Here is a 26,956-nt window from a genome sequence, read left to right on the forward strand (position 1 = left end):
AGGACAGACATACTAACAGACGAGATATTAAACCAAGATAGTAACAGCCACTATGCTTGATCCCACAGAACTCCAGAAGCTCCAGCGAAGAGAAGAGAAAGAAAAAAGAAACATGAGGACATCCTCCGTGTTGCTCATCACCCTAATGAACATTTGGTTGCCCGCAAACGCGAACCCCCTGACCCCAACCCCCCCCCCAGCCGTTAATGATTCACTTCCCCATAGTGCCCAGAACCCAGTAACAGGCAACACCACACCATCTTGGTGTGACAGGTTTATAACCTGGTACTCCCTGTCCTACTTAATAGAATCCCTACTAGTATTGTCGATACTCTGCTGCATCGTGCAGACTATTCGCCTGAGGAAATGGCGAAGGAGAGCCTCCTGCGCTCGCACCCCGTATATAGGAAAAGATCCCCTATTTTCAGTTATGACTAGACCCCCGACACCTGCGATCTATAATAAAGAACATTCGTTTGCGTTCTTTTTGTGAATAAAGAAATGTGTTTCATGAGCGATTGTACAATCCTGAACTTGACTGCCAAGCCAGGAAAAATGTGAATAATGCTGCTATGATTTTGTTTGTATCATGAAGGAAGTTAGTATGATTGAATGTTTGAGTGAGTGTAGTTTATTGATGATAGTTAGAGATACCGTTTTTTTAATTTTGTAATGCATGTCCCTGTTTTGACATAGCACCACTTAGAATGTTAGTTAAAATTTTTCTTGCATAGTTATGGTCAGTGTAGAGGCCATAGAAGAGTGCTCGCCGGGTCAGGGAATGAAGTCAACGCAGTTATGTGATCCTTCACGCTTCGCGTTAGGATCACAAGGAGGGAGTGTAGCCACCTGAGTTGGCCACTTCCCGACTTAAAAATGAAGAACCGCAAAGGCTGAATGGAAATTCAGCCAACACAGGCAAAAACTAGCAGGTGCAAAGTTACTGTGTATTAGACTCTGCAGAAAACCAGACAGCATCGATACAAGCAGCCATCTGCATAGTAATGTAGCAGCCATCTACATAGTAATGAGCGATCCCCGGGAACAATCAAAACATTTTAAGGTAAACAAGGCCAAGCCAGACTCCTCGGCACCAGCAGGAGACAACACAAAAGAGGTTAACGGACACTTAAAGACCGCCCAACGATCAGGGAACAGCTCCAGTATTGGAGAAATCGAACCAAGCGATTGGAACAAAGTACAATCACTTGAAACCAGGTACGGGGTCTGCCCCGAAGGGTGGGAAGCCCCTGGGGACTATAACGTAAAGCCCCCAAGTTCAAATCGTCCTTCTTGACAGGGTCACTCAGCAACGCGAAGCAACCCCTGAGAGTGAACTGTCAAGCGGCCTTCAAACAAGTAAGTCTCAAGTCAATGCTCGCTACGAGATAGGCGCTCCTAGCTACCAGTCCATACAGCTTTTGAATCCTGCAGACTCAGGACCTGAACGAAAAGCCATTTGTTCCCCTGACCTGGTGGGCCAGTCCGAAGCTAAGTATAGGCCTGTTAGTGATAGAAATAGCCTAGAAAGTAGAGTTTATGCATGAGTAGCGATTTAATGTGTATAATAAATGTGTATTGATTTGAATTTTACTAATTGGTGTGTTGAGTTATTGATCATTACTCGAACTTGAACCTCGTGGCGGTATCATAAAGATACCTGGCGACTCTAGAGCAAAGGTTATAAATAAGAGCCAATTGAGCCAACCAAAAGTTAGCAACAACACGCAGCTCGCGCGTACCCACACCCACGCATATCTGATATGGTCAATCAGATTGCGCAGTACCAGGTCTTCTCAACGATTGACCTAAAATCCGCCTACCACCAGCTCCCCATCCGTAAATCCGACCGCCCATACACTGCCTTCGTGGCGGACGGTCGTCTCTACCATTTTCTTAGGGTTCCCTTTGGCGTCACTAATGGGGTCTCGATCTTCCAAAGGGAGATGGACCGAATTGTCGACCGGTACAGTTTGTGGGCCCGTTCCCGTACCTAGACAATGTCACCATCTGCGGCCATGATCAGCAGGACCATAATGCCAACTTCGCTAAATTTCTCCGCACCGCCACTCTCCTCAAACTTACGTATAACAAAGAGAAGTGTGTGTTCAGCACGACCCGCTTAGCCATCCTCGGCTATGTGGTCCAGAATGAAGTTCTGGGGCCCGATCCCCACCGCATGCACCCCCTCATGGAGCTTCCCCTCCCCCACTGCCTCAAGGCCCTCAAACGCTGCCTGGGGTTCTTTTCATACTACGCTCAGTGGGTCCCAAACTACGCGGACAGGGCCCGCCCACTCATACAGTCCACCCAGCCTGGGAGGTTGCGGGGAGGCAGAGGTGGAGAGTGGAGGAGGGTGAGGGGACCACTCATGCTTCTTCTCACACAGTGTTGGTAAAGTAACACTGTTGGACATGACTATCTCTGTCTCCTTTTAACTGTCCCATTTCCCAAGCAGTGGGAAACATGGTCAGGTGATTTAATTTAAAATCAGACGGCTGATTGCAGTATGGGTGTCTAATTTAAATATCATAATGGGATGTCTGCCACTCGAGTCAGGCCGTGGAACCTGTTACTATACAAACAGTAGCAAGCACTGTGTGATGGGCCGGGGCCACGTTTCGAGATTTAACAAATGGGGACCAGACAAAATGGCATTCATGGGGGTCTCCCAGGGGATTGGAGGCCCCCAGCTGCATGCTCTTTGGGCAGGGTGTCACCCGGGCACTCTGGCAGTGTCACCTGGGTATCCAGGCAGTACCAGCCTGGCACCCTGGCTGAGCCACATGGGTGCCAGCCTGGCACTGCCAATATGCCTCGGTGGCAATGCCAGCTAGCATGGCACTGCCAGGGTGCCAGGTTGGCACTGCCAAGGTGCCAGGTTGCATTTTTTGCGTACACACGATTCGGTGGGAGGGGGAGGGGGGGCCTGTGTGAGTTTTTGGGGAGTGAAGGGAGGGGCAGGGATCCTCTCATAATGCGTTCAGGCTGGGAGGGGGGGATCACTCGAGGCCTTGGAGATCGGGATGCCATTTAAAAATGGCGTCCCAATCTCTCGCTACACGAGTGAATTCAGCGAGTGGAGCTCACCCACTGTACAAAACAGGGCTATGTGTGGCATGGCCACGCTTTTCCATTCAGGCCCCTTATACAATGCGAGTCGAGTTGAATGGCTAAATGGGCTCGCTATGCGACTTTGTTCCCTTTTGGGAAAATCGTGCCCATTGAAAGGATGATACAAGTATTAAAATGTTACTCAGGGCGGCACGGTGGTGCAGTGGTTAGCACTGCTGCCTACGGCGCTGAGACCCAGGTTCGATTCCAGCCCTGGTTCACTGTCTATGTTGAGTTTGCACATTCTACCTGTGTCCACGTGGGTTTCACCCTCACAACCCAACGATGTGCAGGTTAGGTGGATTGGCCACGCTAAATTGCCCTTAATTGGGAAAAAAAACATTTTAAACCAGAAAAAAAAATGTTACTCAATTTAACAAAACGAAATAGTCGGACTTCACAGATAAATTATTTGTAACATAATTTACCTACAACTTTACAAAATTCAATAAAGGAACAAATAATGTTATTCTTCCCTCCGCAAGGATAATTATCAAGTTATTTATGTCCTACCCCTCCTAGTTGATTTACAACATTCTCTTTGGATTAAAGGATTTTTATTTCCCTTTTTACTTTTCCTTTCTCCCTCCCACAACCAGAAACTGATTTGTAATCAGTTATTTAAACGATTATAAAAGATTCCCCTCTCCCCTTATTTCTGCATGGGGATTGTCGTCCTTGGTGAAGCTGTCATTCTTGTAGCACTGCGCAGACTGCTAAGGATGAAAAGGCTGAGTAATGCCTTGCTCCCTGGTGCTGCTGACAAGGCAGCTTCCTCTTTGAGCACACGTAAAACGGGAAAAGAGGAAGTGATGCTAGAAAGGGTTGCTGTAAAGCAGAATTCACAATGATACAATAGTCCCATGATATAGTGGGTGGGAAAGTAATGTAAGTTGCGGTACGATGAGGAGAGCAGAAAAGGTTCAGCACACTACTGTAGCTGAAACCTGTCCTTCTATTTTACCATTTCCAACTCCTCACTTTCCACCTTTAGAACGTGAATAGCTTCTTTCTTCTAAGTGGCGAGCGGCCTCAGGTTTGGATTCACCACCTTTTAGTCTCTCTGCTGTTATTAAGTTGTTCTGTAGTGCATAAAGTGATGATACCATTTGGCTGCCATGAAATGTAACAAAAGGCAAGTGCCAGTTTACAGTCTCTGATGAGGTGGGGCAGATACAATTACATATCACATTATATTTTTAGTGGGATGAATGCATGCAAGGGGCACTTCCAAACAAGGGCTGAGTGAAAGCAGAGGTGCATTTACAATGAAACTCATCATGCCTAGGCATAGGACCCCGAGCAGTGGGGGAGGAACGGGCCGAGCCGGTGCACTGGGCATCCAATCGGAGGCTGATAACTCCGAATTTGCTGCTGATAAATGAGCCTGATGCACTATCAATTACGACGAGACGAGAGTAGAGTGTAATCGAGGCTTTATTACGCAGAGATGTGTAGCCTCACGCAGCTGCTGCCGAAATGGCTGCAGCTCGGAGAGCCCACACATTTATACCCCGCCTACTGGGCGGAGCCAGCAGGCAGGGATCTACCCCCGTACCTGTAGTACAGGGGCCTTACCATAATACCCCTCGTATGCGGTATATACAATACAACAGTGGTGACTACCACATTCACCCCCTGTTTAAAAAGAGTCCAACGGGGGGGGGGGGGTGGAAAAATATTTACATTCAGGGTTTAACATTTGAAGGAAAAAGTTTACAAATTCAGACGATCGGGCGCCTTGATCCGTCGTTGCGAGCGCCGCAGTTCTAATGGCGATTTCAGAGTCGGTTTGGTCAAAGGTGACTCCGGGAGCGTGTAGACCTCATCTTCATCCCCGGGTGGGACCAAGTGGAGGACGGATCGTCCTGGAGCGGGGGCTGTGGTGGGGTGCGCTGGGGGCAGGGGGGGTGGCGCTGGGGCAGAGAGGGGGGTGAGTGTGGGGACCCAGCTGGTGCCAGGCCCCTGAGGGAGACTGTGTCTTTGCGGCTGTCAGAGTTCGTTACGTAGGTGTACTGTGGGTTCGCGTGAAGTAGCTGTACCCTCTCAACCAACGGGTCCGCTTTGTGTAGCCACACGTGCTTGCGGAGGAGGACGGGTCCTGCAGCTGCCAGCCACGTTGGGAGTGAAACACCGGAGGTGGACTTCCTAGGAAGGCAAAGAGATGTTCGTGGGGAGTTTTGTTAGTCGCAGTGCAAAGGAGTGACCGAATGGAGTGAAGTGCGTCGGAGAGGACCTCCTGCCAGTGGGAGACTGGGAGATTTCTGGACCGTAGGGCCAGCTGGACGGCCTTCCAGACCATCCCATTCTCCCGCTCCACCTGCCCGTTATCCCGGGGGTTGTAGCTGGGCGTCCTGCTCGAGGCAATGCCATTGTTGAGTAGATACTGGCACAGCTCATCGCTCATAAATGAGGATCCCCGGTCGCTGTGGACGTACGCGGGGAAACCGAACAGAGTGAAGATGGTGTTGAGAGCTTTGATGACGGTGGCAGACGTCATATCGGGGCATCGGACCACGAAGGGGAATCTGGAATATTCGTCGACCACATTAAGAAAGTATGTGTTTCGGTCGGTGGAGGGGAGGGGTCCTTTGAAGTCCACGCTGAGGCTTTCAAAGGGGCGGGAGGCCTTCACCAGGTGTGCTCGGTCTGGCCGGTAGAAATGCAGTTTTCACTCTGCGCAGACCTGGCAGTCTCTGGTGATAGCCCTGACTTCCTCGATGGAGTAGGGCAGATTACAAGCCTTTATGAAGTGATAAAAGCGGGTGACCCCTGGGTGACAGTGATCATCGTGCAGAGTCCAGAGTCGGTCCACTTGTGCGCTGGCACAAGTACCTCAGGATAGGGCATCGGGGGGCTCGATGAGCTTACCGGGGCGATACAAAATCTCGTAATTGTAGGTGGAGAGCTCAATCCTCCACCTCAAGATCTTATCATTTTTGATCTTACCCCGCTGTGTGTTGTTGAACATGAAGGCAACCGACCGTTGGTCAGTGAGGAGAATGAATCTCCTGCTGGCCAGGTAATGCCGCCAATGCCGCACAGCTTCAACGATAGCTTGGGCCTCCTTTTCGAAGGAGGAGTGCCGAATTTTGGAGGCATGGAGGGTGCGGGAAAAGAATGCCACGGGCCTGCCTGCCTGGTTGAGGGTGGCGGCTAGAGCGACGTCTGATGCATCGCTCCCGACTTGGAAGGGGAGCGTCTCGTCAACCGCGTGAATGAGTGGGCAAGCCTTGTCCGCATAGTTAGGGACCCACTGGGCGTAGTACAAGAAGACGCCCAGGCATTGTTTGAGGGCCTTGGGGCAGTGGGGAAGGGGGAGATCCATGAGGGGGCGCATGCGATCGGGGTCGGGCCTTCGCATTCCGTTCTGGACCACATAGCCGAGGATGGCTAATCGGTTCGTGTTGAACACGCACTTCTCCTTGTTGTAGGTTAGGTTGAGGAGTTTAGCAGTGTGGAGGAATTTGGAAAGGTTAGCGTTGTGGTCCTGCTGGCCGTGGCCGCAGATGGTGACGTTATCCAGGTACAGGAAGGTGGCCCGCAGTCCGTACCGGTCAACCATTCGGTCCATCTCCCGTTGGATGAACGAGACCCTGTTAGTGACGCCAAAGGGAACCCGAAGGAAACCGTCTGCTTCAAACGTGGTGTACTAACACAGAGCAAAAACAGAGTGAAATCAGACTCATTAGTGAGTCTGAAAGAGCGGGAAAACTGTTAACGAATGGTTAACTTGAGGCGTTTACGCATGCACAAAACCATGACCAGAGGCGAGGGAGAGGCTGCTGAGGTTTGAAAATCAAGCAACGAGGAGTTGAGTGGGTTTGTGCTGGGCGCTGGCACTAGCGGGCCCAGGCCAGCAGCAGGCGCTAGAGGTGCGACCGCCGGACAAATCATTCTGACAAGAGGTAAGCTTGGATTTCAATTCAGCATTTATTCATACAGGCGTGTTTTTACATGTGAAAAAGCAGTGATCAATTTGTTAAAATTTGTGGGTTCTGCCTTTGCGCTCAGTGAGGCTACTGGTTTGGGGGCTGCGGGGGGCGGGGGGGAGGGGTGTTGGCAGAAATAAAGGTGAGTGCAGGGCCCCACGAACTGTGTGTAAAAGGCACTTTAATTAATAATAATAATCTCTATTGTCTCAAGTAGGCTTACATTAACACTGCAATGAAGTTACTATGAAAAGCCCCTAGTCACCACATTCCACCGCAATTAGTTCTTGGGACGGGCAAGTCATGGGCAAGAGCAACATTTATTGCCCATCGCTAATTACCCTTGAGAAGGTGATGAGCCACTGTAGGTTCTTGTGTTGTAGGTACAGAAGAACATGGACAGAGTCGGGAGAAACTGTTCCTTTTGGCTAAAGGATTGAGAACAACAGGACACCAAGATCTAGAGGCAGCATGAGGCAACAAGTGGCTATGATCTGGAATATGTTGCCTGAGTATGTGGTGGATACCTCCAGATTCAGTGTGGGGCTGTTGAACAAACACTAATGTACGTCTTGAAGCCAGCGACACAAGTGTTTAGGCAGAACTCCTCAAGCTTGATGGAATGAACACTGTGGTTGCTGGCCAAAAGGTGTCTCCCCTGCCAGGTCTCATTTTCTCAACTTTCAAATGACCAACATTCCAGAGGAGGAAAAAGAAAAGGCTTCAATAGCACCCTGGTGCTCTCCTTGAAGTGTAGCAGCATTGACACTAATGTCTGCCACTAACTTGAGAAGAAGAAATGCAGAAGCATGCTCTTGTACAGCACCATTAAATGTTGTTGTGTGAAGATACTGACAGATGCAACCAATAGCTTTAGCAACAAGCACCAAATATAATGCCAGTTAAAGGTTCTTTTATGCGACATGTTCACACATACAATAATTGGGATAAAGTCAGCAAATTTAGAATTCTACGTACTCCTTTCAAACTCTGATTTTTACCGTTGCAGCTTCCAGGCTCTATCCCAATTGCTCTGCGCTCTAACCACTTATGCTTCGACTCATCTAAAACTCTGCTACCCGTGCACTATCCTGCATGTTTTGCTCATCCATCATCTCTGTCCTTGCTGAACTACATTGATTCCTACACACCTCAAATGTAAAATTCTTAAGTCCCTTCAAACTTATAATACTTCCCCGTCCCCAAACTCTATTCCTCTGATTTGGGCCTTTTTTGCATGTACCTCATTTTCGAAATTAAAGCAGAGTCAGCATGGCTTCATGAAGGGGAAATCATGTCTGACAAATTTATTAGAACTCTTTGAGGTGGTAAACGAGCAGGATAAAAGAGAATCAGTAGATGTAATATACTTGAATTTCCAAGAATAATTTTATAAGGTACCGCACAAAAGGCTACCTGTGATGTGGGGAGATAGTATATTAACATGGAGAGAGGATTGGCTAGCTGGTAGAAGTCAGAGAATTGGGATAAGAGGGGCATTTTCAGAATGGCAACCTGTAACAAGTGGAGTGCCACAGGGATCAGTGCTGGGGCCACAATTATTTGCAATATATATCAATGACGTAGGTGAGGGAAGTGAATTTACTGTGGTCAAATTTGGAGATGACAAAAATAGGTGAGAAAAAAAGTGGTGAGGATGATAACGAGTCTACAGAGGGATACAGACAGGTTATGTTTTAGCATAGAATCCCTAAAGTGCAGAAGGAGGCCACTCAGCCCATCGTGTCTGCACTAACCCTTGGAAAGAGCTTCTACCTAGGCCCATGCTCCCAACCTATCCCCGCAAACGCACTGATGCGCTAAGCGTCAAGAACCACAAAGACATGTGAGACTTTAACTCAGGCTTTAATATACTACATGGGAGGCTTACCCGACACAGACGACCCCAGAAAGAATGGGGGCTGTCCCAGAAGAGGTTCTTATACTGACTCCCGGGGGAGTGGCTAAGGCGGAGCTCTCCGTGGCCAGGTCGGGTTACCTACCAGTGACCGAACCTCTGCAGAGTTACAGTACAATACACAGTATTACAGGGCCACGTTACGCACAACTATTATATACTATGTACAATGGTAGGGAGGTACAGTGGTGTATCACCACACGCACCCAACCTTTTGCATTCTAAGGGACAATTTAGCATGGCCAATCCACCTAACCTGCACATCTTTGGATTGGTGAGCAAAAACTTGGTAGATGGAATATAATGTAGGAACATGTGAAGTTATGCACCTGGAATACTGGGGATAGTTTGGTCCCCTTATCTAAGGAAAGATATACTGGCATTGGAGGCAGTTCAGAGAAGGGTTCACGAGGTTGATCCTGGGTATTGTCGGATTTTCTTATGAGGGGAGGTTGAGTAAGTTGGGCCTGTACTCATTGGAGTTTATAAGAATGAGAGGCGTCCTTATTGAAACTTATATGATTTTCAGGGTTTGATAGGGTAGATGTTGAGAGGTTGTTTCCCCTTGTTGGACAGTCTCGGACCAGAGGGCCTAATCTCAGAGTAAGAGGTTGCCAATTTATGATGGATGAGGAGGAATTTCTTCTAGAGTCATAGAGTACTGAAGTGGTCCTTCGAGTCTGCACCGACAAAACTACACTAAATCGACACAGATCCCACTTTCCAGGACTTGGCTCATAGCCTTGAATGTTATGACATTTCACGTGCTCATCCATGTACTTTTTAAAGGTTGTGAGGTTTCCTGCCTCTACTACCCTACCAGACACCCACCAACCTCTGGTGAAAGCATTTTTCCTCAAATCCCTCTAAATGTCTTGCCCCTCACCTTACAATTATACCGCTTGTTATTCAACCTTAAACTAGAGGGAACAGCTGTTTCCTGTCCATAATCTGATTGTTATAACCTGCCTGCTTACCATTGGCTGGGGACTAATGACAATCCCACGATCCTGTGGGAGTATGAGCTTCCCCAATGAGGGGGGAGGGGGGGGGGGGGGGGCGCGGAGAAACCATTAGTAAACTCCATGTATAAATAAAGCTGGCCAGTTTGGAATCAGCATGAAGGAGTGTGCAGCAAGGGAAGTTGCTGCTGTTATATATATATATCTTATTGTAAATAAATGTTATTTCTTTGTATCCTTAACACTTGTGCTGGATTCTTCGTGGCCCTCACAAAACTGGTGACGAGGGTTAAAGTGAATAGCTGTCTACACTGCTGAAGCCACCTCCCTGGATTTTTGTTGGATACAGGTTGGAAGTTGTTTTCTATTTACCATGCCTCTGTACGGACGTTTGGATGTTTTTGATGCTGCGCTGGAAAGCTGGAACCAGTATGCACAACGGATGCGTTACTATTTCCGGGCAAACAATATCACCGAAAACGAGCGCCAGGTGGTCATATTGCTCACCGCCTGCGGCCCGCATACGTTTGGGGTGATTAGGAGCCTTACGTACCCAGCTGCGCCGGACACCAAAACATTTGATGAATTTGTGAATTTAGTGGGGCAACATTTTAACCATACCCCGTCCACGATAGTCCAGCGTTACGGGTTTAATACTGCTGAGAGGACCCCAGGAGAATCCCTTGCCGACTTTCTATCCAGGCTACACAGGATTGCGGAGTACTGTGACTATGGTGAGACCTTGTCAGAAATGTTACGCGACCATTTGGTTTGCGGTATTAACAATGTGGCCACCCAGAGAAAGTTGTTAGCTGAGCCAACATTGACGTTTCAACAGGCGATTCAAATAGTATTGTCCCGAGAGAGCGCAGAACGAGGAGTGCAGGAGCTACAGGGAATGGAGGTGCATGCCTTGGGGCGCAACCTCTTCTGTCCGAAAACGTCCACCCGCACTCCTGCGGTACCTTGGGTGAGGTGACATCTGGATCGACGCCAGTGGCCGTCGGACATTCCTCCCCGAAGGGAGCCTTCTCCAGAACCAATGGATGAGGAGACATGTCCGTGTCAGACTTGTAGGCGACGACCCCGTCGCGGACGCCGGTCCTGGGGGCGCCAGAGGCGCCGTCGTTCTGACCGAAACTGGGACCAGCCCAGGGGCTGTACCTTCCATGTGGATGAACCTGCGGCAACTACTCCTGAGGACGTGGAGACGGAGGACGACTGCCTGCAGCTGCATTGTGTGGCATCTCCCCGTGTGGCCCCCATTAAGGTGACAGTACGGGTCAATGGCCACCCGCTTGAGATGGAGTTGGACACTGGCGCAGCGGTCTTCGTGATCGCCCAGAGGACATTCGACCGCATCAAGCAGGGTATACAGACCTTTACATTAACCGACTCACAGGCCAGGTTGGCCACCCACACGGGGGAACCACTGGACATTGCAGGAACTACAATGACCCCTGTTGTTTATGGACGCCAGGAGGGGCGTTTCCCACTTATTGTGGTGCGCGGCCATGGGCCCAGCCTGTTGGGTCGGGACTGGTTGCGCCATTTGCGGTTGCAATGGCAGCACATCCTCCAAACAGTTCCTGGAGGGTTGCTGAGGTGCTAGGACAATACCCAGATGCATTCCAGCATGGTTTGGGGTAAATAAAAGGGGCCATAGCCCGTATCCAAGTCGAACCAGGAGCCACGCCGCGCTATTTCCAGGCGCGCCCGGTGCCTTACGCCTTGCTCGAGAAGGTAGAAGGGGAGCTCACTCATTTGGAGAGTTTGGGTATTATCAGGCCCGTCCGTTTCGCTGACTGGGCAGCACCAATTGTACCTGTAATGAAGCCAGATGCCACAGTTCGCTTGTGTGGCGACTATAAACTTACAGTGAATACGGCTTCCCAACTTGACCGATATCCAATGCCTCGCATAGAGGATCTCTACGCGAAGCTTGCAGGCGGACTCTTGTTCACAAAATTAGATATGAGTCATGCCTACCTACAGTTGGAGCTGGACCCTGCCTCCCGACCATATGTAACGATTGATACACACCGGAGCCTGTATGAATATACACGGTTGCCCTTTGGAGTATCCTCTGCCTGCGCTATTTTTCAACTTGAAAATGTTTTGTTATGGACGGCATTTTGAGAGGTTTACCGCGTGTCGCTGTCTACTTAGATGACGTTTTGATTACAGGGACGTCGGAGCAGGAACATTTGGAAAATCTGGAGGCTGTCCTTAGACGCTTTTCGGAGGCTGGAGTCCGTTTACATCGCACAAAGTGCGTATTTCAGTCAAAGGAAGTAGTCTACCTAGGTTATCAGGTGGACCGCGAAGGTTTGCACCCCGTCGCAGAGGAGGTGCGCGCGATTCAACAGGCCCCCGCCCCGATTGACACTTCGCATCTTCGTTCTTTTCTTGGTCTCGTAAACTATTACGGGAAGTTCCTCCCCAATCTGGCAACTACGCTGGCCCCTTTGCACCTTCTGCTAAAGAAAAATCACACCTGGGCTTGGGGTCAGCTGCAAGAAACCGCTTTCCGGCAGGTAAAGCAACAATTGTCGTCATCCGGGTTACTAACCCACTATGATCCTGGAAAGCCTTTGCTCGTCACATGTGATGCATCCCCGTATGGTATTGGGGCCGTCCTATCCCACAAGATGGAGAACGGGGCCAAGCGGCCGATAGCTTTCGCCTCCCGCACATTGACTGCAGCGGAGAAAAAGTACGCGCAGATCGAGAAGGAGGGCCTGGCAGTGGTTTTTGCGGTGAAACGCTTCCACCAGTACGCGCATGGCCGCCATTTCACTATCGTGACTGATCATAAGCCTCTGCTGGGACTTTTCAGAGAGCATAAGCCAATACCGCCCATTGCTTCCGCACGGATCCAGTGCTGGGCTTTGTTGCTTGTTGCATACGAGTATTCTCTGGGGCACAAACCAGGAACGCAGATAGCAAATGCCGACGCACTGAGCCGATTGCCTTTATCGACCGGCCCCATGTCGACCGGCGAGGTGGTTGCAACCCTAAATTTTATGGACACCTTGCCTGTCACGGCATCACAGATCCGTGAGTGGACCCAGACAGAGCCAGTCCTGTCACAGGTTCGGCACATAGTCCTGTATGGTGGGCAGCATAGTCAGCTCCCAGGCGAGTTGCAGGCATTTTCCTCCAAGCTTTCAGAATTCAGCGTGGAAGACGGCATCCTCTTGTGGGGGACGCGTGTGATTGTCCCGGAAAAAGGACAGGAGCTGATACTAAGAGACTTGCACAATGGGCATCCAGGTGTGACCAAAATGAAAATGTTGGCCCGGAGTTATGTCTGGTGGCCAGGCCTCGACACCGAGATTGAGAAGGTGGCCCAAAACTGCTCCATTTGCCAGGAGCATCAGAAGCTCCCGCCGGCCGGGCCCCTACATCACTGGGAATGGCCAGGGCGGCCTTGGGCACGCTTGCATGCAGATTTCGCAGGCCCTTTTCAAGGATCCATGTTCCTTCTATTAATCAACGCCCAGTCTAAATGGCTAGAGGTGCATAAGATGCTGGGCACAACGTCCTGCGCAACAATTGAGAAGATGCGTTTGTCTTTTAGTACGCATGGCCTCCCCGAGGTGCTGGTCACGGATAACGGCACTCCATTCACGAGTGAGGAGTTTGCGAGGTTCATAAAGATGAACGGCATACGCCATATCCGCACTGCCCCTTACCACCCGGCTTCAAATGGGTTGGCAGAGCGCGCAGTACAGACATTCAAACGGGGCCTAAAGAAGCAGTCTTCCGGATCAATGGACACGAGACTGGCTCGCTTTTTGTTTTCGTATAGGACCACCCCCCATTCGGTGACTGGGGTAGCTCCCGTAGAACTCCTAATGGGCCGGAGACTTCGCACCCGCCTAAGTATGGTTTTCCCGGATATTGACGCAAATGTACGCCGCACACAAGAACGGCAGGGACAGGGTTTTTCTCGGCTTCGGACGTTTGCGCCCGGTGACCCAGTGTTCACTCGCAATTTTGCTGGTGGTGCCCAGTGGGTTCCTGGCGTAATCTTTCGCCAAACGGGCCCTATATCTTACCAGGTGCAAGCCCAGGGTCATCTCCAGCGCAAACATGTAGACCACGTTCGGTCCAGAAGACTATCCCCTCAAAAGATTCCCCGCCCCCAGAGCTCATCGCTACAGCCACAGAGACCAGAGACAATGGAAGGTAGTCCTCACAATCTTCCTCTGGTGCCTCTCTCAAAGCCTGCGCAGGTCGTTACAGAACCGCGCGGAGATAGAGACGCCGAGATGACAGAGGCAGCAGACTCTGACTCCGAGATGGAGACACAGGACGCATCAGAGGGGGAATCCTCGGGCTCACGGGCCGTGGATGTACAACCGTTACGCCGTTCATCACGGAAGCGCCGGTCTCCGTCTCGTTACACGCCGCCTGATCCAGCGCCTCGTGCAAATGGTGTCCGGCCTGCGGCAAAACGAGTCCGACGCCCTCCTTCGCCGGGGTCTTCGGTGGATTCCTTGGACTTTGGGGGGGAGGGATGTTATAATCTGCCTGCTTACCATTGGCTGGGGACTAATGACAATCCCACAATCCTGTGGGAGTATGAGCTTCCCCAATGAGGGGGGCGGAGAAACCATTAGTAAACTCCATGTATAAATAAAGCTGGCCAGTTTGGAACCAGCAGGAAGGAGTGTGCAGCAAAGGAAGTTGCTGCTGCTGTTATATATATATGTTATTGTAAATAAATGTTATTACTTTGTATCCTTAAAACTCGTGCTGGATTCTTCGTGGCCCTCACAAAACTTATACACCACAATTAGGTCCCCCCTCCGCCTTCTCTAAAGAAAACAACACAAGCTTCTCCAGCCTCCCTTCATAGCTCCATCCCAGGCAACATCCTGGTGAATCTCCTCTGCACCCTCTCCAGCGCAATCATATTGAGGCGACCAGATCTGCACACAGTACTCCAGCTGTGGCCTGACCAAGGTTTTGTACAGCTCCAACATAACCTCCCTGCTCTTATAATCTATGCCACAACTGATAAAGATAAGTGTCCCGTGTGTCTTCTTACCTACCCTATTAACCTATTCTTCCATCTTCAGAGGTCTGTGGATAAGCACCCCAAGATCTCTCTGTTCCTCTGAGTTTCCTCATGTCCTGCCATTCAGTGAGTACTCCTTGTCTTGTTACTCCTTCCGAAGTGTATCATCTCACACTTTCAGGGTTAAATTCCATCTGCCACTGATCTGCCCAGCTGACCAACCTGTCTATATCTTCCTGCAACCTAAGACCTTCTTTCACACGATTAACCATTGTCAATAGAGTAGTGAATTTGTGGAATTCGTTACCATAGAGAACTGTAGAGGCTGGGGCGTTAAGGTGGAGATAGACAGATTTTAAATCAGGAAGGGAATCAAGGTTTATGGGGATAAGGTGAGAAAGTGGAGTTGAGGATTATCATATCAGGTAAGTCATGATCTCATTCAATGGTGGAGCAGACTCTGAATGGTCTACCTCTCCTCCTATGTCTTATCGTCTTCTTCCCATTGTCACCACTGGCTGCTATGCCACCAGCTACCTAAACCCACACACTGGAGTCGCCTCTCCACCTCCGTTCCCTTCTTAAAATCCATCTCTTGGATCAAGCACCACTAATATCTCCTTCTTTCGCTTAGTATCCACTTTTTTAATCCTGAGGAAAGGCCAAAGACATTGACTGCTGCTATTTTTCTATGGATACACCCTGATCTGCTGTAAAGAACATTTTGTTTTTATTTTTGATACTGCTTTTGTGAAGCACATTGAAATATTTTCTGATTGAGAAGCATTGTCAAGGTGAATACAAATTGTTGCTAAATGCCCAACAAAGAGGACACAGAGCGTGTGGGTGGGGGGGAATGAATGAACAATATGAACATGAAAACATGAAACACTGGTTAAAATCCAAGAAAATCACATAATGTAACCCAATGAAGATTGTGAATAATGATAGACAAATTTATTTGAGTAGCAGAAATCAATCGGCTGATTAGAAATAGGTCCCACTTGGTCAACCCTAAAATCCTGGAATCTCATGTCGTAAAAATTAAATTTGACTTATTCAGCAACTGTAACACATTGGGCCTACCCTTAATTAAATAGGTTATGGACTCTCATCGTGCTGGCTTTTATATTGGGATATTATGGGCGGGATACTCCGTTTCTGAGACTCAGTGTTGACGCCAACGGAGAATCCGTGGACTTTTGTGACAGAAAAACCGGCGCCGTACCTGGACCGATTCCGCTACCATTGAGGAGCTAGCACGTGCCGAGTGGAACACAATCCATTCCAATGAAAAATGGTGTGGGATTTGCCGGGTCCGTGATCTACACTTGGGAGGTTTACAAGCTGCAGCCACACATACATATTACACTCCTTACACACACTTATCCCAGCCAAAAAGATGGCACTTGTGCTGGAGCGCGCCCATGCAGCTGATGGGTCATCTGGGGCCAGAGGGGGGGGACAACTATATGACCCGTGACACCAGGTTCAAAGTGGGCTGTTAGCGGTGTGTGCAGCTGTATGGCCGCCTTACCGGTTCCACAATGGTGTTTCCTGCCCGTCCACCCCGAGCCCACAGCCCACCTCCTGGCCACTCTCCACTACTTACCCCAGCCCTGGCATAAGATTCCAACCCCCCCCCCCCCCCCCCCAGCCAGCGGCGCAGCAGCATAACTGTCGGCAAACTATGGCAATGTTGGACACCTTCTGTACCCACTCTCTCTCCCTCAGCAGCCACCACGCCGGTTTCACAATTTTTAAAAGCATGCCATCGGGAACTCGGCCCATCGGAGGTGGAGAATTGTGTGGCCTGAAGAGTACTGGGTCAGGCCCGCTAATGGTATGCAAACGGTGCCTACTGTACGTGTGGAGTGAAACGAATTGACGCTGTTTTTGAGGTGATGGAGAATTGCGATTTGGTGTCAAATCGGCGCCTGCCGCGATTTTGGTGTCGGAAGTAATTCTCTGCCCAATCGCATTTCCCAATTTTGGCGTCGGCTAACGGAGAATCCCGCCCTATATCTCTTGGGAGAAGCGCTGAAAAGCCATCAATGCCTGAGGAAGTGTAATCCATTCCAGAAAAACTTAAGAGTTTCTGCTGTTGTCAATATTATTCCATCTATGAAAGGTGATGGACATGCAACAACCAATCTATTTCAGATGATGATTGTGCCTCTTTATTGATGGCTCAATAAGTCAATCATTGAGAGGCAGGTTCTGCCACAAGTGCCGCGTATGAAGCTTCCAAGTGTTGCTATTTGCGGCGTTGGAACCTGTTGCCAACTGGTCAATGTTGTAGCATGTGCCAACCCAAGGGAAGCTTCACCATTTACTTCTGTTGTCAGCTGGAGGCTTCCAGGTGCAATAATCAATGTTTGGGGCCTTTATGTCACACTTTCGAGCATCCTTAAAGAGGAGCTTTGGGTGTTCCACTGGTCAAGTTCCACCTATCTCATCATACAGAAAGTCCTTGGTTATACAACCATCTTCTATCCTGTGGACACACCTTAGCCCATGTACCACATGTCCGAGGGCCCACTCTGTATATCATCTTCTTCATGTTCTCGACCTTTTGCCATCCCTGCAGATATGGAAGCAAGTATGGATCCTGCAAGCTCTACATTTATCAAAACAGAAATTAAAGACAAAAACACATCACATCCTCATTCGAGAACACTGATGATGCTGCACTCGTCACCCACTGGAAACTCAGCTACAAAGACTCATGGACTGTCTCTTCCATGCCTGAAACTCGTACTCTCTGATTACAAGTGTCAGTAAAACCAGGGTTGTGGGACAAGGTATTGCATCTCACCCCAAGACCCAAATAGAGAGTAAAATATATAACTGAAAAGTTAACCCCCATAATTATTTCTGTGTGAATAAAAGGTGACTCAGCAGCTCAATTATTTATTTTGAAATAAGTACTTTTGATATAATGTTAAAACTAACATAATACATTAGAAACTCAAGAGAAGTCTTCCGGTGGCGGCTATGAGGGAGTAAGTCGCACATTTGGTGGCTCACGCTCTGGCCGGACTTTTAGACCTTTTTCCCTGACATTTTCATGGTTTTGAGTTTTAGCTTTGAAGGCGCAGACAATTAGGCTCTGGACCCACACAGTGGTGCATGGAACGGAGAACCCCAAGGGACCGAAAAGGAAGAAATAAAAAGATAAGCAAGGGCTGTGGGTGGAGGTGGCAGCTGAAGACAACATGGCTGATGTTTGGACCCCTGTTGCGAGGGCCCAGCCATCGACGGAGGAGTTGATGCAGGTCATCCAGGAGGGCTTTGCCAGACAGAAACGGGACTGTCTTGACCCGATAAAGGAGTCGATCGAGCGGCTGGAGCGCATCAGAATCGGACGATTCAGAACATGGAACATAGAACATTGCAGTACAGGCCCTTCGGCCCTCGATGTTGTGCTGACCTGTGAAACTACTCTAAAGCCCATCTACACTATTCCCTTATCGTCCATATGTCTATCCAATGACCATTTGAATGCCCTTAGTGTTGGCGAGTCCACTACTGTTGCAGGCAGGGCATTCCACACCCTTACTACTCTCTGAGTAAAGAACCTACCTCTGACATCTGTCCTATATCTATCTCCCCTCAATTTAAAGCTATGTCCCCTCGTGCTAGACATCACCATCTGAGGAAAAAGGCTCTCACTGTCCACCCTATCCAATCCTCTGATCATCTTGTGTGCCTCAATTAAGTCACCTCTTAACCTTCTTCTCTCTAACGAAAACAGCTTCAAGTCTCTCAGCCTTTCCTCATAAGATCTTCCCTCCATACCAGGCAACATTCTGGTAAATCTCCTCTGCACCCTTTCCAAGGCTTCCACATCCTTCCTATAATGCGGCGACCAAAATTGCACGCAATACTCCAAATGGGGCCGCACCAGAGTTTTGTACAGCTGCAACATGACCTCATGGCACCGAAACTCAATCCCTCTACCAATAAGAAATAACACACCGTACACCTTCTTAAAACCCTCTCAACCTGGGTGGCAATTTTCAGGGATCTATGTACATGGACACCGAGATCTCTCTGCTCATCCACACTGCCAAGAATCTTACCATTAGCCCAGTACTCTGTCTTCCTGTTATTCCTTCCAAAATGAATCACCTCACATTTTTCTGCATTAAACTCCATTTGCCACCTCTCAGCCCAGCTTATCTATGTCCCTCTGTAACTTGAAACATCCTTCCGCACTGTCCACAACTCCACCGACTTTAGTGTCATCTGAAAATTTACTCACCCATCCTTCTACGCCCTCCTCCAGGTCATTTATAAAAATAACAAACAGCAGTGGCCCCAAAACAGATCCTTGTGGTACACCACTAGTACCTGGACTCCAGTCTGAACATTTCCCATCAACCACCACCCTTTGCCTTCTTCCAGCTAGCCAATTTCTGACCCAAACTGCGAAATCACCCTGAATCCCATGGCTCCGTATTTTCTGCAGTAGCCTACCATGGAGAACCTTATCAAACGCTTTACTGAAATCCATAAACACCACATCAACTGCTTTACCCTCATCCACCTGTTTGGTCACCTTCTCAAAGAACTCAATAAGGTTTGTAGTTGGAGAAAGCGCTGGCGGACCAGGAGGAGCACCAAACGGTGGTCGAACTAGAGGTAGGGATGCTGAAGGATCAGCAAAAGAGGCTGCTGGAGAAGGTGGAAGATCTGGAGAACAGAGCTCGCTGGTCTAACTTAAGAATTGTCGGTCTCCCTGAAGGGGCTGATGCTGCCGCGTTTGTGGCGAGTATGTTCCAGAAGCTTCTGGGCGAGGGGGCTTTTCCCCGACCGTTGGAGGTGGACAGGGCGATGGTGAGGAAGCCACGGCCGGGGGACCCCCCCAAGGGCGATGGTGGTCCGGTTCCACAGAGTTTTGGATAAGGAGTGTGTTCTCCAGTGGGCCAAGATTACTAGGAGCTGTAAATGGGACAATAACATATTGCGGGTCTATCAGGACCTGAGTGTAGAGGTGGCCAGAAGGAGGGCAGGCTTCAATCAAGTGAAGGCGATCCTGTTTAAGAAGAAGGTGAAATTTGGGCTGCTTTACCCGGCGCGCCTTTGGGTTACGCACGAGGACCAGCACCATTATTTCGATTTGCCCGAAGACACGATGGACTTTGCCAAGAAGAAGGGGCTGGTGCAGAACTGAGAACTTTTTGGTTTTAAGTTGTAACTTTTCTGAGTGATGTGTATATGTTTTGACTGTCGTTTTTCTTCTGCTTTTAAATTTAGGTGAAGATGGGGAAGTAAGTTATTCGGTTTCTATGGGTTTTCGGTGTTTTGGTGGGGGTGGCTGTTGGGGGCTTTTTACTTTTTATTACTTTGATTTGCACTATTGGGGGGGTTCTTTGCTGGTTTTTCGTTTTGAATTGTCTCCTATGGTAATTGGGAGATTGCTCGGTCTCGGTTTGATGAGGGAAGTGGTTTCGATGGGCGGGGGGGGGGGGGATGAGTAGGGAACAATAGGTGGGAGACTTCTTGGCGCCGGAGGCGAGGGTCACCAGGCTAGCTGGGTGAGCTAGTCTACGGAAGCACAGTGGGGGGTATGTATATGTTCAATAAAGGGCAGGGGTTAGGTTACAAGGTGATGTTGCTAGTAAGGGAGGGGGGGGGGGAGTTACTCTGCTGACGAGGGAGGGACTTAGGTTTTGGGACAGAGAGGAGGTCGGGGTGGAGCTGCCAGGAGGCGGGCCAATGGAGGCGTGGCACATGGGCTGGGGGCGGGCCCAGGAAAGGGGATGGCTGATCGGCGGAGAGGGGGTGCGGTGCCCCCCCAACCAGGCTGATCACCTGGAATGTTAGAGGGTTGAATGGGCCGGACAAGAGGGCATGTGTGTTCTCGCATCTGAGGGCTCTGAAGGCGGATGTGATGATGTTGCAGGAGACACACCTGAAAGTAACAGATCAAGTTAGGCTAAGGAAGGCTTGGGTCAGTCAGGTCTTTCAGGGTTAGGTTACAAGGTGATGTGGCGAGGGGGATAGGGGTGGGAGTTACTCTGCTGACGAGGGAGGGACTTAGGTTTTGGGACAGAGAGGAGGTCGGGGGTGGGGGCTGCCAGGAGGCGGGTCGATGGAGGCGCGGTGCATGGGCTGGGGGCGGGCCCAGGAAAGGGAATGGCTGATCGGCGGAGGGGGGGGGGGCGCGTTGCCCCCCAACCAGGCTGATCACCTGGAATGTTAGAGGGTTGAATGGGCCGGTCATGAGGGCACGTGTGTTCACGCATCTGAGAGCTCTGAAGGCGGACGTGGTGATGTTGCAGGAGACGCACCTGAAAGTAGCGGATCAAGTTAGGCTAAGGAAGGGTTGGGTCAGTCAGGTCTTTCATTCGGGGCTGGACACCAAGACTAGAGGGGTGGCAATTTTAATCAATAAGCGGGTGCAATTCCATGTGGCCATATAGTCTCGGACGGGGGGGAAGGGGGCGTTATGTCATGGTGAGCGGTAAGCTGGATGGGAGGAAGGTAGACTTGGTTAACGTGTACGCGCCAAACTGCGATGATGTAGAATTCATAAAGAGGGTACTGGGGAAGATACCTGACCTGGACTCGCACAAGTTGGTGATGGCAAAGGATTTTAATACGGTCATCGACCCCGGCCTGGACCGGTTGTGTTCAAAAACAGGGAGGGTGCCAGCAATGGCAAAGGAACTGATAGGGTTCATGGAGCAGATGGGGGGGTCGACCCATGGCGGTTTAGGCAGTCGACGAGGAGGGAGTTTTCTTTTTATTTGCATGTGCATAAAGTTTACACCCGGATTGATTTTTTTCATTTTGAGCAGGGATTTGCTGGCGGGGGTGGTGGACACGGGGTACTCGGCCATCACTATTTCGGATCATGCCCCACATTGGGTGGAACTGCAGGTTAGTGAGGCGTGCTTCCAGCGCCCGCAATGGAGATTGGACGTGGGCTTGTTGGCGGACGAGGCAGTGTGTGAGAGGATGAGGAAGTGCATTCAGAACTACCTGCAGGTCAACGACACGGGGGAAGTCTCTGCAGCGATGGTCTGGAGGTACTGAAAGCAATGGTGAGAGGGAAGCTGATTTTGATCTGGGCTCATAGGGACAGGACGGATAGGGCAGAGACGGACCGACTGGTTAAGGGGATCCTACTGATAGATAGGAGGCATGCGGCGATCCCGGGGGTGGAACTGTTAAGGGAACGTCGGAGGCTGCAGGCTGAGTTTGGGGTGTTGTCCACAGGTAAGGCAATGGAGCAGCTTAGAAAGGCGAGGGAGGCATTTTATGAACATGGGGAGAAGGCCAGCAGAATGCTGGCACAGCAGCTTAGGAAGAGTGAAGCGGCCAGGGGAATAGAAAAGGTGGTTGATGGGGATGGGAATCTGGTTGGGGACTCGGCTCGGCTAAACAGGGCGTTGAGGGCCTTTTACAGCAGACTCTATCGCTCGGAACCCCCCACGGGGCCCGAGGACATGAGATGCTTTTTGGACAGACTGACCTTCCCAAGGGTGGGCAGGGAGCTGGTGGACGGGCTGGGGGCTCCGATCAGGGACGAAGAAATAGCTGAGGGCTTGAAGGCAATGCAGTCGGGTAAAGCCCCGGGGCCGGACGGGTACCTGGTGGAATTCTACAAGAAATTCTACGGGGATATTAGGGTCGTTGCTGGTCAAGGTTTTCAATGAGGCGAGGGATAGAGGGGTGCTGCCCCCGACGATGTCACAGGCCACTATTTCGTTAATATTGAAGCGGGACAAGAACCCGTTGCTATGTGGGTCTTATAGGCCGATCTCATTGCTTAATGTGGACGCCAAGCTGCTGGCCAAAGTTTTGGCCTCCAGGATGAAGATTGTGTGCCGGATGTGATTATTGAGGATCAAACCAGATTTGTCAAGGGCAGGCAGTTGGTGGCCAATATAAGAAAGCTGCTCAACGTGATTATGATGCCCCGGAGCGTAGGGAGATTGAGGTAGTGGTGGCCATGGATGCGGAGAAGGCGTTCAACCGGGTGGAGTGGGACAATCTATGGGAGGTGCTGGGACGATTTGGGTTCGGTAGGGGCTTTATGGACTGGGTTAGGCTGTTGTACCAGGCCCCGGAGGCAAGTGTAAGGATGAATAGGACGACCTCGGACTATTTTAGACTGCACTGGGGGACAAGACAGGGACGCCCCCTCTCCCCACTGCTGTTTGCGTTAGCTATAGAGCCACTGGCAATTGCTCTGAGAGCTTCAAGGGGTTGGAAGGGGCTGGTTAGGGGGGTGGGAGGGGTGGAACATAGGATCTCGCTGTACGCAGACGACCTGCTCTTATATGTAGCAGATCCAGGTGCAGGGATTGGTGAGATCATGGTGACTGTGGGGGAATTTGGCCAGTTTTCGGGATATAAACTGAATATGACAAAGAGCGAGATGTTTGTAGTCCAGGCAAGAGGTCAGGAGGGTCGGTTGGGGGAAGCTTCTGTTTAGGTCAGTGGGGGGGCAGTTTTAGGTATCTAGGGATACAAGTGGCGCGCGACTGGGACCGGCTACATAAGTTGAACTTGTCCCAGTTGGTCGAGCAGATGAGGGGTGAGATCCAGAGATGGGATGCGCTACCGCTGTCGTTGGCTGGGAGGGTGCAGACGGTTAAGATGACGGTCCTACCGAGATTTCTATTTGTATTCCAAAGCCTCCCAATTTTCATCCCTTGGTCCTTTTTTAAGAGGATTAACAAAATCATTTTGGGCTGTGTCTGGGCGGGTAAGTCCCCGCAGTCAAGAAGGCAATGCTCGAGAGGAATCGGGGGGAGGGGGGCTTGCCCTGCCAAACTTCAGTAATTACTACTGGGCGGCCAATATTGTTATAATAACAAAGTGGGTGGTGGGGCGGGGTCGGTTTGGGAGCGGATGGAGGCAGCTTCATGTAGGGGCACCAGCTTGGGGGCATTGATAACGGCACCTCTGCCGTTCCCGCTGGCAAGATATTCCACCAGCCCCGTGGTGGTGGCGGCCTTGAGGATCTGGGGGTCAGTGGAGGAGGTACGTTGGAGCAGTGGGAGCATCGGTCTGGTCCCCAATATGTGACAACCACCGGTTTGTCCCAGGGAGCCTGGATGGGGGGTTTCGAGTATGGCGAAGGGCGGGAATTGAGAGGATGGGGGGGCCTGTTCCTGGAAGGGAGCTTCCCTAGCTTGAGGGCACTGGAGGAGAAGTTTGGGTTGGCAAGAGGAATGACTTCAGATATTTGCAGGTGCGGGATGTTCTGCGCAGGCAGGTATCATCCTTCCCACTCCTGCTACTAAGGGGGATCCAGGATAGGGTAGTGTCTAGGGGATGGGTGGGGGAGGGCAGTGTCTCGGACATCTACAAAGAACTAATGGGGGCAGAGGAGACGCAGACTGAGGAGCTGAAGCGTAAGTGGGAGGAGCTTGGGGGAGAGATGGAGGACGGCTAATGGGCGGAGGCATTGAGCAGAGTCACCTCAACCACTACATACGCAAGGCTCAGCTTGATCCAATTCAAGGTGGTACACCGGGCCCATATGAGTGGCCCAGATGAGCAGATTCTTTGGGGTGGAAGACAGGTGTGTAAAATGTGCGGGCGGACCAGCGAGCCATGTACACATGTTCTGGGCATGTCAAAAACTTAGTAGATATTGGCAGGGGTTTGCGCACGTCATGTCCAGAGTATTGAAAACAAGGGTGGCAATGAGTCCAGAGGTGGCGATTTTTGGGGTGTCGGAAGATCCGGGAGTCCAGGAGGAGAGAGGCAGATGTTCTGGCCTTTGCCTCCCTGGTAGCCCAGAGATGGATATCATTAGCTTGGAGGGACTCAAAGCCCCCGAGGTCGGAGACCTGGTTAACCGACATGGCGAGCTTTCTCGGCCTGGAGAAGATTAAGTTCGCCTTGAGAGGGTCACTGTTAGGGTTCGCCCGGAGGTGGCAACCATTCATCGACTTCTTTGCGGAGAATTAATCATCAGCGGGGGGGGGGGGGGGAGCTAGGGTAGCGTAGAATAGAGGGTCAAATAGGCGGGTCTTGGAGGGACGGGTGGCGGTGTTTGCACTATGTTTATTGGTCTCTGTACACTGTTTTTACACTGTTGTTGCTTGTAATGCCAAAAATACCTCATTAAAATTGTTTGTTAAAAAAAAAAGAAACTCAAGAGAAGATATGGCGTTTATTTTCAATTCATATGCTGATGAGGTTGGAACTTCCAAATCATACCAACCCATCAATTGTCTCGTGAGTCATCCCAAAAGCCATTGACCCTCTATAAATCTGTAACATAACAGGGCGTGATAACACACAATGACTGCAAAACAAAAACGCAGAACCTCCTTTTGTTGAGAAAGTGAAGAAAGTAAAGAACATGCAAGTCTGTTAAGCTGAGTGATAATGGAGGGGAGAGCTTCATTGCTGCAGCTGCCTCAGATCCAAAACTGACCACTCAATATAATACTAAAACGGAGCTTGATACAGTGGCAGGTTGGTATCCCTGCGCAGATATGTGGAAGAGGGAATAAGAAGAGACATATCCTTGTATAGACTAAAAGGATGAAAAACCTGGGTGTAAAGTATGTGCAAGTATTGGTAACCTATTACTTTTCACTTCCAAGAGATTGAGACTTTCTAATGAATGACGTTTATGCCAACTGTTGTACAATGGATCCAGCCGAGTGCATGTTTAAAATCGCTCAGAAAACAAACTGTAGAACACAAACTATCAAAAGCTCACATCACTGCGTGACATGTCGCTGAAAAAGCAAATAAAGACTCTCTTGGAAAAATTGATGACAACCTGAACGCATTTCAGCGAAAGTGAACAGTTTTGCACTCTGCGTACTACTTGGCTCAAAACAACAGACCTAACGCTGCCAGTTTGGCTTGCTAAAACTGCAAAACAAAAAAATGGAGCGGATATGAGAATTGGATTACTTTCCTACTAGTGCTGCAGAAATTATTGACCAGTTACTGAGATGGGGAAGAAACTTTGCTAGCATATCAAATGAATAAAGGGTAAAATTTAAATTCTCACTGATGAATTTACAAGCTCGAGTAGCAAAACTGCCCTAGTAGTTTACCTGAAGTGTGAAAGTGACAAGAAAGGTGATCCACACCTCATGTTTTTAGATCTGATTGAACTTCCAGATCAAAAGGCTAATTCAAGAAGACACCTAACTATTGTATGTCTCAAGACATGTGGTTTTGATGATTGCGACCTGAAGCAGCATCTTGTTTGCTAGTGATCAAACAAGTGTTATGCTGGGCACAAAATTCAGGTGTAGCTAACAGACTTATGGAGAAATACCCAGATAGTATTTGCTGTTGTTTAAACCAGTGTTTTTCAATCTTTTTTTCCCGGGACCCACTTTTACCAACCAGCCGACCTTCGAGACCCACCCCTGGATGTTCGCAACATACCATTTTCGCTTACCTTTAATGCTACAGGTGAGCCTGCTTGATCCTCACAATCTCACTCAAATCATGTTCGCAGGAGAGGGCAATGAACAGATCAGGTGGAGAGTTCAGTCGGTTCCTTTGTGCTGTCTTCATCTTTGTGAGGACAGAAAATCCAACCTCGCATATGTAAGTCATTGTGAAGGGCAATAGCAACAAAATGCTTGTTTTGCTCAGCACTGGATATGCCTCGGAGACTCTATTCCAGAATGCTGACAGCCTCATAGACTTGTGGCATGTTTTTAATGTGCTGTCACAGGTGAGGCATGGAAATTCAGTCTCTTCATTTGGAGTCAGCTGTAAGTTAATAAGTCTCAAACTCAAAAGAATTTTTCATCCATCACTTCTCTTTCAAAATCTGAAACTTCTCCTCTGGAAAGTAATTTAAAAATCCATGATTTTGTGCCAAAGCACATATATACAGGGCGTGTGATGTCAGTGTACGTGTGGGCACCTGACTTGCTCTATGCCACCACTTCTGGTGGGAAGACTGCATCGTTCACATTTAAAGGCCGGCATTCTCAACTTAAAACCGGTCGGGGCTGGCATTCTTAAAAGCGAGTCGTGGACGTTAGGC

The sequence above is a fragment of the Scyliorhinus torazame genome, chromosome 2 (assembly GCF_047496885.1).
Source record: "Scyliorhinus torazame isolate Kashiwa2021f chromosome 2, sScyTor2.1, whole genome shotgun sequence".
Taxonomy (NCBI): domain Eukaryota; kingdom Metazoa; phylum Chordata; class Chondrichthyes; order Carcharhiniformes; family Scyliorhinidae; genus Scyliorhinus; species Scyliorhinus torazame.